The 14,779-nt window shown below is 41.8% G+C and overlaps 1 protein-coding gene across 2 annotated transcripts in view; it reads left to right on the top strand.

Annotated features, from left to right (window-relative positions):
- Positions 1–9,078: 9,078 nt before the first annotated feature.
- LOC145536025 (spindlin-2) overlaps positions 9,079–14,779 on the top strand; it is a 46,617-nt gene continuing 40,916 nt past the window's right edge. Inside the window, exons 1-2 of one of the 2 annotated variants that reach the window (XM_081564386.1) lie at positions 9,079–9,255; positions 11,924–12,020. The gene's annotated coding sequence lies outside the window, so the exon portion shown is untranslated. The remainder of the gene's footprint in view (positions 9,256–11,923; positions 12,021–14,779) is intronic. The other variant, XM_081564388.1, reaches the window with a different exon arrangement.

Here is a 14,779-nt window from a genome sequence, read left to right as displayed (position 1 = left end):
CAGTCGCTCAGTCGTGTCCGACTCTCTGCGACGCCATGAATTGCAGCACGCCAGGCCTCTCTGTCCATCACCAACTCCCGGAGTCTACCCAAACCCATGTTCATCGAGTCGGTGATGCCATCCAACCATCTCATCCTCTGTCGTCCCCTTCTCCTCCCGCCCCCAATCCTACCCAGCATTAGGGTCTTTTCCAATGAGTCAACCCTTCGCATGAGGTGCCCAAAGTATTGGAGCTTCAGCTTCAACATCAGACCTTCCAATGAACACCCAGGATTGATCTCTTTTAGGATGGATTGATTGGATCTCCTTGCAGTCCAAGGGACTCTCAAGAGTCTTCTCCAACACCACAGTTCAAAAGCATCAATTCTGCGGCGCTCAGCTTTCTTCACCGTCCAACTCTCACATCCATACATGACCACTGGAAAAACCATAGCCTTGAGTAGACGGACTTTTGTTGGCAAAGTAATGTCTCTGCTTTTAAACATGCTATCTAGGTTGGCCATAACCTTCCTTCCAAGGAGTAAGCGTCTTTTAATTTCATGGCTGCAGTCACCATCAGCAGTGATTCTGGAGCCCCCCAAAATAAAGTCTGACACTGTTTCCACTGTTTCCCCATCTATTTCCCATGGAGTGATGGGACCAGATGCCATGATCTTAGTTTTCTGAACGTTGAGCTTTAAGCCAACTTTTTCACTCTCCTCCTTCACCTTCATCAAGAGGCTCTTTAGTTCTTCTTCACTTTCTGCCATAAGGGTGGTGTCATCCGCATATCTGAGGTTATTGATATTTCTCCCGGCAATCTTGATTCCAGCTTGTGTTTCTTCCAGACCAGCGTTTCTCATGATGTACTCTGCATATAAGTTAAATAAGCAGAGTGACAATATACAGCCTTGACATACTCCTTTTCCTATTTGGAACCAGTCTGTTGTTCCATGTCCAATTCTAACTGTTGCTTCCTGACCTGCATACAGGTTTCTCAAGAGACAGGTCAGGTGGTCTGGTATTCCCATCTCTTTCAGAATTTTCCACAGTTTATTGTGATCCACACAGTCAAAGGCTTTGGCATAGTCAATAAAGCAGAAATAGATGTTTTTCTGGAACTCTCCATTAAAGGACTCCAACATTTTCCCACAGTGAAAGCTGGATAGTTGCAGGCTCAAAGCTGCCAGAAAAAAAAAAAAAAAAAAACATACTGGTTCATTTTTCTCTTCATTAACACAACAGCTTTGGTCAAAGTTTTGAGTATTCTAAAATCAACAGGTCACTTGCCATTTCTTACTGGAAAGTCATCTGATAGTAGCATCACCTAATCAATGTAACAACCAGTATTGGTAGTCAACACTCACAGAACACTCTCTCCTGAAGTCTCTTCTCATGAATAGGTACAATGTGTCCTAGGATTGTCTTTGCATGGCTCTGAAACTTTTGTGAACCTGGGAGTTGGAGCCTGATGGCAAAAGAAGTTGTTCCCACTGTGAAAGCTGGATAGTTTCGGCCTCAAAGCTGCCAGAAAGACACGCTGGCTTATTTTTCTCTGCATTACAACACCTTTGGTTAAGTTTTTGAGTATTTTGAATTCATTGGGCTGCTTTCCACTTCTTTCTGGGAAGTCATTTGACAGTACAGTTTCACCTATTCAGGGTAAAACTGTATGATAGTCAACACTGACAGAACACTCTCCGCTGACATCTTTTCTCATGGAATGGTACATGGTATTGAAGAAGAGGAAAAGTTAAAATTTTATATAACCTCCTTCTCTTGCTGCTGCTGTACCTCAGCTTGCCCCTTGCAAAGTCTAGATCATGTAGGTCACATAATCTCAAAAAGTGGGGACCTGCAATACTAGGAACTGGAGTTTATCTCACTCACCCTTGTCCTGCCCTTTGCAATCGCCCAGCCCCTGCAAACCTGCTTAATCATGCCTTTCCAGGCCCGGCATCCCCCTCCCCATTTTGACTGCTGTTCCCATGTGTGCAAAACCCCTTAGTTTAAACCAGCCTATTAACAGCTAGTGCTACCCACTACAGTTTGTCTATAAAAACTTGGTAATCCCTTTGTTCGGGGCTCAGAGCTTGGAGTGTTAACTCCTCTGGGGCCACTGACATAATACACCCGAGTTCTCCAACTATCTGAGTGTAGTACTTGCTTTCTCAAGTACTGGTTTCTGCAACAGTATTGTAGGAGTGTCTTTACATAGCTCTGAAACTTCAGTGAAACATGTTTCTGAGAACCGAGGTATTGGGGCATGATTGCAAAAGAAGTATTTTCCAACTCTGAAAGCTGGATTGTTACAGCTTCACACCTCCCAGAAAAACATACTGATTCATCATTCTTTTCATTATAACAACAGCTTTGATCATGATTTTGAATTTTCTGAAATAAAAAGTATGTATCTGACTTCTTGCTGGGAAGTCATCTGACAGTACAGTTTCACCTAGTCAGAGTAACAACAGGTATGGCAGTCAACACTCACAGAACACTCTCACTTGATATCTTTTCAAATGATATGGTACAGTGTGGCCTACATGCATCTTTACACAACTCTGAAACAGCCAGGAAACACGCTTTTGTGAAGTTGGGAATTGGACACTTATGGTAAGTTTATATTTTCCACCTGTGAAAACTGGGTAATTGCAGCCTCCAACCTTCCAGAAAAACGAACTGGTTCATTTTTCTCTTAATTACAGCAGCAGCTTTTGATAGCTTACAGTGAACAGAGTCAGATTCATGATCTCCGAAGAAGAAGATTTAGCTTTGAGACCAGGGACCAGGCGTGATCACTTAGGAGGTTTTGTGTAGCAGAGTTTTATTAAAGTATAAAAAGGGACAGAGAACATAAACATATGTCTATGTCTTCTGACATAGACATCAGAAGGGGGACAGAGACTGCCCCCCCTGCTAGTCTTTAGATGGATGTTTTATATCTGTTATAAAGCTATTAATCAGATAGAGACACCTCAAGGCTGACAGTGTTTCACCAGGTCCCTCCCCCACAACATGTATTTTAAAGATAGGATAGCAAAAGGTGTGTCATCCCCCAGCCATAAAACAATTGATATGAATGCTGGTTTGTTAAGCTATTATCAGCCCAAGGTTTGAGAAAAGGAAAAAAAAAATTACTTAAGTGGAACCATTTTGAAGAAAGGCAAATTCCAAAGCAAATACATAGTTTTATTAACATAGCTTAAGAAAAACATTTCCATAAGAAAAACGCATTGGTTAGCTCAAGGTTTGAGAGAAGTTAAATTCCGGTGGAACCAGGTGTCGTCATGGCAACACACAATTTTAAGAAACACTTGCAGCCTATTTCCTCTGTTTGGAGACCTCTGACCTTCCTGCCTGTTACCCTCTCATTCCCCTCTTTTCTTTTAGGAGAATTATGTTGCCTGGAGAAAGGGGCGTTATTCTCATTCCATAACTACTTCCTGCTGTTGAGGGACATTGCCCCTAAATTGTTGAGGCAACATATTCCCCTAACCCTCATATGGTGGGTCTCTGATCCAGGGACCCCAAGTAATAGTTGGAGGAGGCTGTGGCACTCATAGGAGCCTGGGCAACCATTTGTAACTTAAAAGTTTTCAGATGGTTAGAAACAAATTCAGTTACACAGTTACAGATGTAGGGAGCAAAGAGTAAAAACAAAACAATTAGAATTATTACAATTAAGATTGTTCTCCACCATGGGGAGCTAGTTAACATTTTTCAAGGTGAAGTGACTGAAGCTTTAGGAGTATCCATAGCCTGAATCATCTTGTTCATGTGTTTGGTAAAGTGAGTAACCTTAGTACTCATATCTGGCATATATCTACAACATTGGGTATGAATAATGGCACAAGTTCCTCCTTGTGCAGCTGTCAGAATATCTAAGGTCAATCTATTTTGTAGAACTACCTTTCTAATTTGTATTTGATCAACATTAAGAGCTGAAATAGCTTTTTGAGAATCTTGTAAAGCCTGTTGAGTAAAGTTAGTCAGAGTCTCAACTCATAGCATAACATCTGTAGTTCTCGAAGAGGGAACAAATGCTGCAGCCAAATAATCATGCCAGTGAAATACAGATCTTGCCCAGCGAGTTCTAAGGTGTGGTAAATTAGCAGGCTTCTCTGGAAGCTCTGAAAGTATGAAGCCATGAGTAAAACTAGACCTAGGGTGCATCTCATGATCCGGCCAAGGGGAAGCCACACCCATGGGTAAGAGCCACATATCCAGTAGACCCATTTGGAACAAGCCAGTGTGACTGAGATATCCAGTCCCAATCATTCCCAAGCCTAGCCTGGACCTGAACTGGGATTGGAAAACATGGGAATGATTACATTGCGTATTTCCTGAAGCAAAAATCTCATTTGTTCCCAATCATTATAATTAAGTTGTTGGCTAACTTCTGGCTATGGCTCTATTTGTTCCCAGCACATGGGGGTGCTAGATATTAGGTGTCCCTTTTCAGGAGTTAGCCATATAACCTCATCCCATATTTTATAAATGTCAGGTAAAAAGCCACCAGATCTAGACCCATTTACCTTCTTATGTGTAGCAAAATAGTCGTTAAACCAAGACGATGTACAATCAAAATTAAAAGTCACATTATGTCCATAGCTAAAGTACAGTGTTGCACCAGTCCATTTTAGGATTGTTAGATGTCCTCAGATTAAGAAGAGGCATCACATATGATTGTTGTTGTTGAAGGTATTTGCAGACTTGGAGTAAGTCCTTTCCTTGAAGTGGAGATGCCCACCACAGAAGACTTCCACTGATGAAGAGGGGAGCACTCCACAGACCCAGAAATTATGTCAATTGTGGAATGTAGTGTAGGAATGAGTCCAGGACAGAAAGGTGCTGTCTTGAGGGTCAAACGGCAGACTCAGGACTTTTGGAGTCAGCAGAAGCAAGCCTATACAGGTTCTCAGGCCCATCTCAGTTCCTGGCTCAAACACCAGCTTGTTTGACTCAAAATCTGGGTCAGGAGTTAACCTCCTGCTAATGTCTGTTGAAAAGGCTGAAAGCTGAGTCACATAGTTAATTTTTAGCCTTTAGGATCTATGACAATATCTGTGTGCAAAAGTGGTCGACCATATAGACTGTCCCTTCTTAGGAGCAGTTCAAACTCTCATTAAAGCTATGGGTAAAACCTCAAACCAACTGTCTTGTGTTTCCTGAGTTAGCTTACATAGGTGTCTTTTAATAATATCATTAGCCTTTTCAACTTTTCCTGAAGATTGGGGTCTCCAGGAACAATGTAAGTGATATTCTATTCCAAGAGCTTTTGACACCCCTTGAGTGACAGATTGTCACTCTGAACTTTAGAGTTTAAGATGGGATCTTAAACTCATGACATCATGAGAAGTCAGTATAGTAAAATTTTGCCAGCTCATTAACCTCAGGCTTCAGTGAATACTACTTTTGATGTGAAAATAGGTGAAGGTCATTGAGCTTGATAATGACAGGAACACCATTTTGTGCTCAACACACAGTTTTTCAATCAGCCCACACTCTAGGATGTACATTTTGTTCAATTAATGAAAGAGAAAGAGCTGGCTCCATATTTATGAAAACAGAGGCCTGGACCTTGTACAGTATATACCTCCCCAGAAGAGTTGAGGGAGACTCTGGCACAAATAGAAACTCGAGAAAATAGTACAGAGTCCCAGCTTCAGCTTAGAGGATGACTGAAATAATAGCATTTGGCTCATCCAGACAGTCCCATAACGGTAGTGGATTGTGTGGAAAGCCGACCAGGGGCTTCAGTGAGCACAGAGAAGTTTGCCCCAGTGGCCAAAAGAAATCAACTGATTGGCCCTCCACAGTTATTAATACCCAGGGTTCCTCAGGTGTAATTAGGATGGAGGCTTGTGTGGGGACCCCCAGGCACCTTCAGTCCTGATTGTCTTGACAGTTCGACTCCTGGGGCCAACACCTCAGAGGGCAGTCTCTTCTTCATTATGGTCCTTTGCAGACTGTACATGGAGCCGGAGGTGGCTTAGATGCCTAATGGCAATCTGGCTTGAGATGCCCCTCCTTTCCACAGTAATAACAAGCCCATCCCTTTTCACCTGGGTTTCTCTGGGCATGTTTTTCAGGCTGTTTCAGAGCAGATCTAACAGCCATTGTTGGGTCTTCAGTCTTTTGGATGCCACTTTTGGTTCTTTTTTCCTCCTATTTTCCTCTTTGTATTCTCTACCGTAATATACCATCTGAGCCAGTTGCAACAGTTTTTTTTTTTTAACTAATTTTATCCCAACGCCTGTTTTCATAACTTGTGGCAGATATCTGGAGCTGACTGAGAAATCTATCTTTTAGGATCATTCTTCCTCTGCACTTTCAGGATCAACATCAGCAAATTGCAGAGAGCCTCCCATAGTGCATCTAGGAATTTGCCAGCAGTTTTCTTCTCTCCCTGTTCTATGTCAACCAGCTTAGCATAGTCTAAAGTCTCAACATGTGTGCTCACTTGAGTCCTTCAAGAATACATCTGAAAAAGTGGCTCTGTTATGGAAATCATTTGTTTCCCAGTAGGAAGGAGGGCTATTTCATGTTTCCTCTTTCCCCTTGTCTCACGTTCAAGTCATTCATCTTCAAAAGTAGTAGCTTCCCCCCAAACTCAAGTTCTTGAGTCAGGAGTCAGCATCTGTCCCAAGACATACATTACATCTCTCCAAGTAAGCTGATAAAGTAAATTTAATACTGTAAAGGTTTCTGTGTACTTTTTGGATCCTCTTGATAGTCTCAACCACAATTGATACTGTTTGAATTTCTACCGAGACTGAGGCAACCCCCCCCCCAGAAGGGAACACTGATTCCCAGCCTTTTCAGTTGGGAACCCCAGATACAGGGGTAAATTAAGAGGACAGGAGGAAGCTGAAGGTTTCACATCCAAATCTGCACCCTTAAGACATAAGTCTTGCATGTCTCACAGAGAGATAAAGAGCAACACATATGGCACTTCTACCCATTTCTCTTGTTTTCTATGGAACCAGTCTAGTTGTAAAACAGTATCATAATTAAGAGATCCTTCAACAGGCCAGTGTTCCCCATCTTCCAAAGGATACTATGGCCATTCAGTATCACAGAAGACCAGACATGTCTTTTTAAACTCGGGATCAAACTTGTCCCAAATTTCTTAAAAAAATACATCTTAAAGGAGTGGTTCTGGAACTGCTAGCTCCCATCTGTAAGAGAAAAAAGTGGCATCCACAGCCATGGCTTTTTTCCACTGGAATCATCCTTCCCTGCTCTAGATGGGGTTGTAGACAGACTCTCCACCAAAGTTTTCCTTCCCTGGTCAGACTTAGTCTGTCCCTTACTGACACAGGCTTCTTACTCATCCCTCCTGGTTCTACCACCAAGGTGGATGGAGATGCACCAGGGGTAGATCTGATAGCATCCCAGACTGATTCAGTACCATACCACCAAGACCTTTGTTTGATTTGCCCTTTTCTCTTATGCCACCTGGGGTGGAGCAGAGTAGTTTTCCCAGAATGTTTCCCAAGCTAGGACTCCTAGGGGAAACATCCATCTTTCACATGCCTATGCACATTCCTGAGTACAGTCCTGACTTCAGTAGAACTGGTGAGTCATAATGGGGCAAACAGCCCAGATGTCCCTTCTGAGTGTCACCACACCAGTATATGTGATAGCAAAAGAGATGGTGGAGGGCTGGTCAGCGAGGAAAAAGTGATTTTTGTTCTTGAGCTATTAGAGCCAATCCTTCCAGTTCATGTCCATAGATCCTACAAAAGGAATATCTAAGGAGTTGAGACAAAAGCCATCAGAGAGCCTCCTCTGGTCCACTAAGAGCTAGCACTACAAAAGGAAGAAGCCCATTGCATTTCCAATCTGACTAGATCCTGCAATTCCCAATCTGTGTCCTCAAAAACCTCATGGTCACCAGCAGTGTTTCTATCCACAGAGATAGGAGACACAGCTCTGACAAAGACTCACTTTCAGGTCGCTGGCCCCTGAGGCAGGCAGCCAAGAAAGTGACCTCTAGCCTGAGAGACATGCCTGGAGCTAGAGCTCTGCCTCGCTCCCAAACATATTATTTAAACTTTTGGCTCCTAGCAAGGCTAGTCACTTCCATACATGGCATCTAAATAAAAGTACATAGTAACAGCATGGATCACAATTCCCTTGAAAGTCTATGATCTGACAGATTATGTTAGTAGTTCTAATTCCCCACACAATTACAAAGTGGTCAAAGAGGCCAAGAAAAGGTGACCGAGAAGGGAAAGTTCAAGAACATGCTTTGCCCATCTCTGGCTGCTCCCCTCGCAGGGACATTGGGTGTCTCTTTGCATTGGCACGTCGCTATAAACTCCTGACAAGTCTCCCCTTTTGGGGGCTGCCTTCAGTCATTACAAGGCACCGTGAAACCACAGAGCAGGGCTCATCATTTGCTTTGTTCATGGTGTGTCATTCAATCACACAAGCACACCAGAGAGTTAGTAAAGCAGAAAACATACATACTGAGAAATCAGAGAGGCTATAGCTCTTGAGTGTTCTTACCTTGTCCTGAAGATCCCGGACAAGCCCCCAAGATGATAGCTTATGGTGAACAGTGTCAGATTTGTGATCTCCAAAGAAGATTTAACTTCGGGACCAGGGACCAAGTTTGATCACTCAAGTGTTTTTGTGTAGCAGAGTTTTATTAAAGTATAAAAAGGGACAAATAGAGTTTCTGACATAGACATCAGAAGGGAGACAGAGACTGCCCCTCTGCTAGTCTTTAGCTGGATGTTTTATGTCTCTGTTAGAAAGCTATTAATCAGATAAGAGAGACATTTCAAGGCTGACAGTGTTTCACCAGGCCCCTCTCCCACAATATGCATTTTTGAGATAGGATGGCATAAGGTATGTCATCCCCCAGCCATAAAACAATTGATATGAATACTGGTTTGTTGAGCTATTATCAGCCCAAGGTTTGAGAAAAGAAAAAAAAAGTTAGTCTTAGGTGGAACCATTGGAAGAAAGGCAAATTCCAAAGCAAATACATAGTTTCATTAAACTAGCTTAAGAAAAACATTTCCATAAGAAAAACACATTGGCTAGCTCAAGGTTTGAGAAAAGTTAAGTTCCAATGGAACCAGGTGTCGCCATGGCAACACAGAACTTTAAGAGACACTTGTAGCCTGTTTCCTCCATTTGGAGACCCCGGCCTTCCTGTTACCTTCTCACTTTCGTCAATGTTTCAGTTTTCTGAAAGAAACAGGCTCTTCAGAAGTCAGCTGACAATACCATTTCACACAATCAGGATAACAACAGGTATGGCTGTCAACACTCAAAAAATACTCTTTCCTGATCTCTTTTTTCACGGAATGGTACAGTGTTTCCTAAATGTGTCTTTACAAAGCTCTTAAAATGCAGTAGGGCCTGATGGAAAAAGAAGTATTTTCCCATTGTGAATGCTGTATAGTTGCAGTCTGAAACCTGCCAGAAAAAACACAGTGTTTAATTTTTCTCTTCATTACAACAGCTTAGGTCAAGTTTTTGAGTTATCTGAAAGCAACAGGCTGCTTACCACTTCTCCTGGGAAATCATCTAATGGTACAATTTCACCTATTCAGAGTAACAACTGGTATGGTAGTCAACACTGACAGAAGACACTCTTCTGACATGTTTTCTCATGGAATAGTTCAAATGTCCTAGGAGTGTCTTTACACAGTCTGAAACTGCAGGGAAACATGTTTTTGTGAACCTGGGAATTGGGGCCTGATGGTAAAAGAAATATTTTCTCCCAGTGAAACCTTGCAGCGTTAGACTTTCCAGAAAAACACACTGGTTCCTTTTTCTCTTCATTTCAATAACAGCTTTAGACTTTGCTTGCAGCATTAGACTTTCCAGAAAAATACACTGGTTCCTTTTTCTCTTCATTTCAATAACAGCTTTGGTCAAATTTTTGCATTTTTGAAAGAAACAGGCTTCTTGCCACTTCTTGCTGGGAAATCACCTGATAGTACCATTTCACCTGTTCAGAAAACAACAGTTATAGCAGTCAGCACTCAAAGAACACTCATCCTAACCTATTTTCTCATTGAATGGTACTGTGGTTTCTAGGTATATCTTTACAAAGCTCTGAAACTGCAGGGAAACTTCGGTTTTGTGAACCTGGAAATTGGGGCCTGATGCCAAAACAAGTATTTCCAAACTGAAAAATTTGGATAGTTGCAGCCTAAAACTTGCTAGAACAAAAAGCACTGGTTCGTTTTTCTTTTCATTACAACAGCTTTGGTCAAGTTTTGAGTTTTTTGAAAGAAACAGACTGCTTGCCACTTCTTCCTGGGAAGTCATCGGACAGTATATTTTTACCTAATCATGGTATCTAGAGGTATGGCAGTCAAGACTCACAGAACATTCTCCCCTAATTTTTTTCATAAAATGGTACAGTGTGTCCGAGGTGTGTCTTTACACAGCTGTGAAACTGCTGGAAATCATGTTTTTGTGAACCTGTGAATTGGGGCCTGATGGGAAAAAACAGTATTTCTCCCCAGTGAAACCTGAATAGTTTCAGCTTTAAACTTGCCAGAAAAACCCACTGGTTCATTTTTCTCTTCATTACAACAACAGCTTTGGTAATGATTTTGAGTATTCTAAAATAAAAAGGATGCTTCGACTTCATGCTGGGAAGCCAACTGACAGTACAGATTCATGTAATCAGTGTAAAAACATGTATAGCAGTCAACACTCACAGAATACTCTCCTCTGACACCTTTCCTCATGGAATGGTATACTGTGTTGAAGATGTGTCTTCACACATTTCTTAAACATCCAGAAAACATGCCTTTTTGAACCTGTAAATTGGGCCCTTTTTGTAAAAGCTGTATTTTCCACCTGTGGAAGCTGGATAATTACAGCTTCATACTTGCCAGAAGAAACCCACTGGTTCATTTTACTCTTCATTACCACAGCTTTGGTCAAGTTTTTGAGTTTTCTGAAAGAAGCAGGCTGCTCGCCATTTCTTGTTGGAAAGTCATCTGGCACTACAGTTTCACCAAATCAGGGTAACTAGAGATATGGCAGTCAACAGTCACAGAGCACTCTTCCCTGACTAATTTTCTCATAAAATGGCACAGTGTATCCTAGGTGTGTCTTTGCACAACTCTGAGGCAGCCAGGAAACATGCTTTTGTGAACATGGGAATTGGTACCTTATGGTAAAAGCCATATTTTCCACCTTTGGAAGCTCGATAATTGCAGCCTCAGACCTTCCAGAAAAACACACGCTTTCATTTCTCTCTTCATTACAGCAACAGTTTTAGTCAAGTTTTCAAGTTTTCTGAAAGAAATAGGCTGCTTGCCACTTCTTGCTGGGAAGTCATCTGAGAATACAAAATCACCTAATCAGGTTAACAACAGGTATGTCAGTCAACACTCAAAGAACACACTCTCCTGACTTCTTTTCTCATGAAATGGTACATTGTGTCCAAGGATTGTTTTTACACAGCTCTGAAACTGCACGGAAACTTGTTTTTGTGAACCTGGGAATGGGCACCTGATGGCAAAAGAAGTAGTTTCACCCAGTGAAACCTGGCTAATTGAAGCCTCAAACCTGCTAGAAAAAATAAACCACGATTTCTCTCTTCATTACAACAACAGCTTTGATCAAGTTTTTGAGTTTTTTGAAAGAACAGGCTGCTTGCCACTTCTTTCTGGGAAATCATATGACAGTACATTTTCACCTAATTAGAGTAGCTAGAGGTATGGCAGTCAATACTCACAAAACACCCTCTCCTGACTTCTTTTCTCATTAAATGGTACAGTGTATCCTGGGTGTGTCTTTACACAGCTGTAAACCTGCTGGGAAGCATGTTTTTGTGTACCTGGGAATTGGGGCCTGATGGCAAAAAAATTTATATTCTCCCAGTGACAGCTGGATAGTTGCAGCCTTAAACTTGCCAAAAGATCACACTGGTTCATTTCTCTCTTCATTACAGCAACAGCTTTGGTCTAGTTTTGGAGTGTTCTGGAAGAAACAGCCTCCTGCCACTTCTTGCTGGAAAGTCATCAGATGGTATAGATTCACTTATCAAGGTAACCAGAGGGGTATCAGTCAACACTCCCAGAACAGTGTCCCCTGACCTCTTTTTTCATGGAATGGCACATTATGTCCAAGGAGAATCTTTACAGAGCTCTGAAACTTCAGGGAAACATGGTTTTATGAACCTGGGAATTGGGGTCTCTTGTCAAAGGAAGTATTTTTCACTAGTGAAATATTTGCGAACTTACACTTGCAGGGAAAACACACTGGATCATTGTTCTCTGTATTAAAACAAATGATTTGATCATGATATTGAGTTTTCTGAAATAAAAAGTATGCACCTGATTTCAGGCTAGGAAGTCATCTGGCAGTACAGTTTCACCTAATCATAGTAAAAACAGGTATGGCAGTCAGCGCTCACAGAGCACTCTCCCCTGACATCTTTTCTCATGGACTCTTACAATGTGTCAGAGATACGTTTTTTTTTTTTAAGTTTATTTATTGTTTAATTGAAGGATGATTGCTTTACAGAATTTTGTTGTTTTCTGTCAAATATCAAGATTCAGCCATAGGTTATCCCATGTCCCCTCTCTCCTGAACCTCACTCGCATCTCGCTCCCCATCCAACTCTTCTAGATTGTTACAGAGCCTCTGTTTGATTTCCCTAAATCACACTGCAAATTCTCATTGTCTATCTATTTTACATATAGTATTGTAAGTTTCCATGTTACTCTCTCCATACATTTCAGCCTCCGCCACCTCCTTTCTCCCCATGCCCATAGGTCTGTTTCACCACTGCTGCCCTGTAAATAAATTCAGCAGTACCATCTATCTAGATTCCATATATATGTGTTAGTACATGATTTTTTGTTTTCAATTTCTGATTTCCTTCACTCTGTATGCTGCTAAGTCACTTCAGTCGTGTCCGACTCTGTGCAATCCCATAGACGGCAGCTCACCCAGGCTCCGCCGTCCCTGGGATTCTCCAGGCAAGAATACTGGAGTGGGTTGCCATTTCCTTCTCCAATGCTTGAAAGGAAAAACTGAAAGTGAAGTTGCTCAGTCGTGTCCGACTCTTAGCGACCCCATGGGCTGTAGCCTACCAGGTTCCTCCGTCCATGGGATTTTCCAGGCAAGAGTACTGGAGTGGGGTGCCATTGCCTTCTCCGACACTAAATTCATCAACCTCATTAGAACTGACTCAAGTGTGTTCCTTTCATGGCTGAATAACATCCCAGATCACCTGACCTGCCTCCTGAGAAATCTGTATGCAGGTCAAGAATCAACAACTAGAACTGGACATGGAACAACAGACTGGTTCCAAATTGGAAAAGGAGTATGTCAAGGCTGTATGTTGTCACCGTGCTTATTTAACTTATATGCAGAGTACATCATGAGAAACACTGGGCTGGATGAAGCACAAGCTGGAATCAAGATTGCCAGGAGAAATATCAATAACCTCAGATATACAGATGACACTACCCTCATGGCAGAAAGTGAAGAGGAACTAAAAGTCCCCTTTATGAAGGTGAAAGATGAGAGTGAAAACGTTGGCTTAAAATTCAACATTCAGAAAACAAAGATCATGGCATCTGGTCCCGTCACTGCATGCAAATAGATGGGGAAACAGTGAGAGGCTTTATTTTGGGGGACTCCAAAATCACTGCAGATGATCACTGCAGCCATGAAATTAAAAGACATTTGTTCCTTGGGAGAAAAGCTATGACCAACCTAGACAGCATATTAAAAAGCAGAGACATTACATTGCCAACAAAGGTCTGTCTAGTCAAAGCTATGGTTTTTCCAGTAGTCAGGTATGGATGTGAGAGCTGGACTATAAAGAAAGCTGAATGCTGAAGTATTGATGCTTTTGAACTGTGGTGTTGGAGAAGACTCTTGAGAGTCCCTTGGACTGCAAGGAGATCAAACCAATCCATCCTAAAGGAAGCTTATTCCTGAATATCCATTGGAAGGACTGATGCTGAAGCTGAAACTCCAATACTTTGGCTACCTGATGCAAAGAACTGACTCATTTGAAAAGACCCTGATGCTGGAAAAGATTGAAGACAGGAGGAGAAGGGGATGACAGAGGATGAGATGGTTGGATGGCATCCCTGACTCGATGGACATGAGTTTGAGTAAGCCCTGGGAGTTGTTGATGAACAGGGAAGCCTGGTTTGCTACAGTCCATGGGATCACAAAGAATTGGGCACGACTCAGGGACTGAGCTGAACTGAATACTCCACTGTATACATGTTCCACAGCTTCTTTATTCATTCATCCATCAATGGACAGCTAAGTTGCTTCCATGTTCTAGCTTTTGGAAATAGCACTGCAGTTATCATTGAGGTACATGTGTCTTTTTCAGTTTTGATTTCCTTAGGGTATGTGCCTAGTAGTGGGATTGCTGGGTCATATGGTGATTTAATTCCAAGTTTTTTTAAGGAATCACCATACCATCTACCATAATGACTGTATCAGTTTAAATTCCCACGAGCAATGCCAGAGGATTCTCTTTTGTCCACACCCTCTCCAGCATTTATTCCTTGTAGAATTTTTGTTGATGGCCATTTTGATTATTGTGAGGTGGTATCTAATTGTAGTTTTGATTTGCATTTCTCTAATAATGAATGATGTTGAGCATCTTTTCATGTGTTTGTTAGTCTTCTGTATGTCTTCTTTAAAGAAATGTCTGTTTAGGTCTTTTTCACATTGGGTTTGTTTTTCTGGTATTGAGTTGTAGGAGCTGCTTGTATATTTTGGAAATTAATTCTCCGTCAGTTGTTTGCTATTATTTTCTCCCATTCTGAGG

The sequence above is a fragment of the Giraffa tippelskirchi genome, chromosome X (assembly GCF_054371585.1).
Source record: "Giraffa tippelskirchi isolate mGirTip1 chromosome X, T2T-mGirTip1v1.2.pri, whole genome shotgun sequence".
NCBI classification, from domain to species: domain Eukaryota; kingdom Metazoa; phylum Chordata; class Mammalia; order Artiodactyla; family Giraffidae; genus Giraffa; species Giraffa tippelskirchi.
This window is presented reverse-complemented; position numbering and strand designations above follow the sequence as displayed.